We start from the raw sequence: 5527 nt of genomic DNA on the forward strand, positions 1-5527 counted from the left end.
CAGCAGACACGTCAGCCCACGGGCGGCAGGAGCCCGGCGGAACGGGCCGCGCGGAGGGACAACAGACTCCACCGCCCAAGCAATTACCGAACGCGCGCCCCGGCGAGGGCGGGACCGGCCGAGAGCCGCAGCCCCGCCCACCCCGCGCGGGAGGCGTGTCCGCCCGGTGTGGTTTGAGGGGAGCCGGGCCAAGAGTTCTGGGCCAAGGTCCTTAGGTGTTCCTTTAGTGTTAGTCTGTGTTTGCATTAGCCCTAATATTCCCGCGCAGTGATAATCAAATTAACCACTTTTCTTTTTCTTCTGCCGGCGCCTGTATTAGCATCCCCTCTATAGGGAGTCGTGTTTAATTTTTACATGGGCTCAGAGAAGGTATATAATTACCTTCAGTAATGTCTCCTAATATATTTTAGGAGACATTACTGAAGGTAATTTGTTTGCACAAGGATGAATAATTCGGATACCATAAAGGCTGGAAATTATTTTCATGCATTCTAGAGCCTTTCCTATTTCTCCCATGGAGTTGATCAGTCCCATCAAATAATGAAGAAATATAAACACAAGGTAATAAGTGTATATGGCCCTAGCTGGTTTGGCTCAGTGGATAGACCCTCCACCTGGGGACTGAAGGGACCCGGGGTTCGATTAAGGTCAAGGGCACATGTCCAGGTTGTGGGCTCATGCCCAGTAGGGGGCGTGCAGGATGCAGCTGATAAACGATTCTTACTCATCATCGGTGTTTCTGTCTCTCTCTACCTCTCCCTTCCTCTCACAGTGCTTGTGTTCAGGTAACCTTACTTTACTTAAAATGGCCCCAAAGCACAAGAGTAGTTGTGCTGCAGTTCGGATATGTCAAAGAGAAGCCATAAATTCTTTCTTCAAGTGAGAAGTTGGAACGTTCTCAACTTGATGTGGAAAAAAAATTTATGCTGAGGTTGCTAAGATCTAAGGTAAGAAAGAATCCTTTATCCGTGAAATTGTAACAAAGGAAAAATAAATTCATGCTAGTTGCTGTTTCACCTCAACCTGCAAAAATTATAGCCACAGTGCATGATATGTACTTAGTTAAAATGGAAAAGGCATTATATTTGTGGGTGGAAAACATGAACAGAAAATGTGTTCCGATTGATGGCAATGTGTTGGACCAGAAAGCATATACAGAAGACTTCGGCAAGGGATTTTCTGAAACGAGTGACACCAAACCATTTATTGCAAGTAAGGGATAATTACACAGATTCAGGAATAGGTTTGGACTAAAAAAATATAAAAATTACTGAAGAACTGCATCTGCTAATGAAGAAGCTGTCACATTTCCAGGACAGTTGAAGTTGATCAAGGAGAAAGGATACCATTCAAAGCAAGTCTTTAGTTACAAGGAAACCAGGCTCTTCTGGAAGAAGATGCCCAATAGAACCTACGTTCATAAGTGCAAAGGAGGCAGCAGGGCATGAAACATGGAAGGACAGAGGAACTCTGGCACTATGTGGCAATGCTGTAGGGCACATAATAAAGCCAAGTGTAGCGCACAGAGTGAAGAGACCATGTGCTCTCAAAAATAAAAACAAAATTATTTGCCCGTGTTCTGGCCACATAGTCAGAAAACATGGATGACAGCCACAAACACAGCACAAGAAAAAAGTGAGTACAGTGTATAAGATAATTTTAGAAAGAGATCACATTCATAGCTTTTATTACAGTACTAGAGGCCCGGTGCACAAAAATTTGTGCACTCGGGGGGAGGGGGGGAGAGGGGGGTCCCTCAGCCTGGCCTGTGCCCTCTTGCAGTCTGGGACCCCTCGGGAGATAATGACCTGCTGGCTTAGGCCTGCTCCCGGGTGGCAGAGGGCAGGCCCAATCCCTAGGTGCAGCGCCTGGTCGGGTTCAGAGCAGGGCCGATTGGGGAGTTGGGGCGCCGCCCCCTGTCATGCACAGAGCAGGGCGGATTGGGGGGTTGGGGCACCGCCCCCTGTCATGCACAGAGCAGGGCGGATTGGGGGGTTGGGACGCCGCCCCCTGTCATGCACAGAGCAGGGCGGATTGGGGGGTTGGGGCACCGCCCCCTATCACACTCAAGGCAGGGTCGATGGGGAGGTTGTGGCGCCACACCCTGCCACGCACAGAGCAGGGCCGATCAGGGGGTTGGGGCGCTGCCCCCTGTCACACACAGAGCAGGGTCAATCAGGGGTTTGGGAAGCTCCCCCCTGTCACGCACAGAGCAGGGCCAATAGGGAAGTTGGGGCACCACCCCCTGTCACACACAGAGTAGGGCCGATCAGGAGGTTGGGGCGCCGCCACTGTCACACTCAGGGCAGGGCCGATGGGGAGGTATGGCTCTACCCCGTCTCACATAGAGCAGGGCCCGTGGGGGGGGGGTTGGGGTGCTGCACCCTGTCACACACAGAGCCGCAGGGCAATCAGGGCGTTTGGGCGCTGCCCCCTGTCATGCTGATCCCGGTGCCGGGAGGCCTCGAGGCTCCGCTGATCCCGCCCGGCAGGGTCACAGATCCGGGTCCCAGACCGCACACAGCCTTGCCTGCTGCCGCCTGCCTTCAGTTTGCAAATTAGCCGCCATCTTGCTGCTTCAGGGTGGGGGTCCCCACTGGGGTGCCTGGCCAGTCTGGGTGAGGGGCTGAGGGCTGTTTTCAGGCTGGTGGGCGACTGGAGCTCCAAACCTCTCCTTTTTCTCTCTTTTTTTTCATTCTGTCATTTATTTACCTCCTATGGCTGTCTCTGGAGCTGAGAGCCGGCTTTCTCTCTGAGGCTCGGCTGAAAGCAGGTTTCTGGCCTTTGTTTTCTGTATTTGAAACAATGTTGCGACTCCAGCTCTGAGATCCCGGCTGACTGACAGGAGGTTTCTGGGCTTTTGTTTATCTTCTATAAATGTTACTATGTTTCCAACTGAAGCTCAGAGGCCGGCGGGGAACGTTGGAGTCCTCTGTCACTGAAGGAAGCAAGCCTCCCTGTTCGCATCAGCTGCCTGGCTGCCGGCCGCCATCTTGGCTGACAGTTACTTTGTATATACTCCCTGATTAGCCAATGGGAAGGGTAGCGGTCGTACGCCAATTACCATGTTTCTCTTTTATTAGTGTAGATGTTATGTTGGTCTGTTTTATCATTTGTTATTGTTATTAACCTCTTACTGTGCATTATTTATAAATTAAACTTTGTCGTGGGTATGCATGTATCGGAAAAAACACGGTACATGTGAGGTCAGGTACTCTCCATATTAGGTTTTACGCCGCCGCAAGGAAAAACCGTGAGTCCAAATAGAGACCAGATTAAACAGGCTTTATTGGGAGCACACGGGCGGGTTCACCAGCTCAGAGAGGGGAGCAGGAGAAGCCTCGCCAGACTGGAGCAGGGGCAAGTTTTTATGCTGGCAGAAACTGGTGGCAGTGGGGGTTTTCCGGAGTCAGGTGAAACCTGCTGTCTGTCCTGCGGTTTTGGCCATTTCCAGGAGCCGTTTGTCCGGCAGGGACTTTCCACCGGGGTGGGGCAGTTTCTGGACGTCAGTGTGGTGAGGTCAGTTTCTCACCGGCCCAAGAGAGGGAGGGGTTCTTTTCGCCCCCGGGGCAGGGTGCCAGCAAATACCGGACACTCCATGGTTTCAAGCATCAACTGGGAGTATTGGAACATACACACCACGATAAGTGGGGGGCTCTTTACTATTTGCAATTGCATTTACTATTTGTCATTGTAGAGAAATTACAGAGACCATGTAAATTATATTGCTCATATTATCTTATTGTGGTAAGAGATTTAACAGTACCTTAATCCCACCATCAAAAAATGGCAGTAAATCCTATACATAGAAAACATCAATTCCTTAAGAAATCACTATTATTCATGGGTGGAAGAAGAGAAAAAAAGAACACTAAAGAAGATTATGAAATTTAAAAAGATAGAAATAAGGGATGCAAGAAGGTAGGATGGAATAGTTAACAATACCTCAACAGAGTCAAAGCGAATGAAAATAAATGCAAGTCCATTGGCTATTAGAACAAAGATTTTGTGATTTTTAAGAAGTGATTTCTCCTCCTCTATCTTTGCAAAGAAAGTCAGATTATAAGACTACCTCCTGAATAAATGAGAATAATGATAGACAGTACAAAGAGAGACCTGATACGGTATTAAATAAAATGAAGATAGTCAGTGAAAAGGGAGATTATGATAATGTTGGAGAGGTAGGCAGCAAATCACACAGAACATCAAGTCAGGAAAGCCTCTTCAGATCATTCATGCTAATATCCATCTGCAGCAATAATTTTTTCTGCAAGGTCCTGGTAGACTATACTTTTTGCTTGAACGCTTAAAATGATGAAGTGTTCCCTTCCTTGCAAGGTAGATTAATTTGTTTTTGGACAGATCTGTTAGAAATTTCTTCTTTATACTAAAGCAAGATCTGTTTCCCCGTGGCTTTCATATTCTTTCCTTGGGTGATCCACAGAATGACTCTAATAAATCTTTCTCATGACAATTCTCCAAATATTCAAGGCATATCCCTCCTGTTTTCCTTTCCCACATTAAACATCTCAGACCCTTCAATGCTATCTTCTGACAAGATTCCCGGACTTCTAAAGAGCCTGGCTATCCTCTCTCATTGAACTCTGGCTGGCCAAGGTCAGTCTTAGAAAGTGGTACCCAAAAGGAATTTAGTATTTTGCACATAGCCTGACTAGAGCAGATGACAGTGAGATTAATTTCCCTAGGTATTATACTTCTGTTAATTGGACTCTTGGCTTAAATTGAGCTGGTAATGAACTGTATCTGACTGGTATTTATCTAAATTGCTATCAAACCAGGCTTAGTCTATTCTGTACCTGGACAAATTAATTTTATTTGATAAATTTCACCTTGTTAGTTTGACCCACTTATTCATTATTCTTTCAGCAAATAGTGTTTGAGGTCTACTCTATGCCAGCCTTTGTGATATGCCCTGAGGATACCAAGAAAAACAAACTGTCCTAACCATTTGAGATTATTTAAAAAATTAAATGCGTCATTCAGCAATGTTATTTCTGCCAATACCTGTCACCTATCAGTTTGAAAAATATGGTTTAAGACTTTATTGTTCTAGCCAGTTTGGCTCAGTGGGTAGAGGGACCGCCCATGGACTGAAGGGTCCCAGGTTCAACTCCAGTCAAAAGCCTGTACCTTGGTTGCAGGCTCCATCCCAGGCCCTGGCAGGGGTGTGTGCAGGAGTCACCCAATCAATGTGTCTCTCTCTCATCAATGTTTCTCTCTCTCTCTCTCTCTCTCTTCCCCCCTTCACTTCCATTCTCTCTAAAAATCAATGGAAAAATATTCTCAGGTGAGGATTAACAAAACAAACACAAAAGTTTTTATTCAAGTTAACAAAATTGATTAAGAGAGAATAAAGGCTGTATTCCTCTGATAAGCTGGTGACAATGATCCATTAGGATCCTAGATTTAAAATATTTTAGAGCTAGAGGGGACTTTAGGGGCATCTACGTCTAATTCATTTACTTTATAAAAGAGGCTTAACATGTACCTTTGAAGATGATTGGCT

Source organism: Myotis yumanensis, unplaced genomic scaffold (assembly GCF_028538775.1).
Source record: "Myotis yumanensis isolate MYYU_CA2020_CCGP unplaced genomic scaffold, mMyoYum1.0.hap1 SCAF_6, whole genome shotgun sequence".
NCBI lineage: Eukaryota > Metazoa > Chordata > Mammalia > Chiroptera > Vespertilionidae > Myotis > Myotis yumanensis.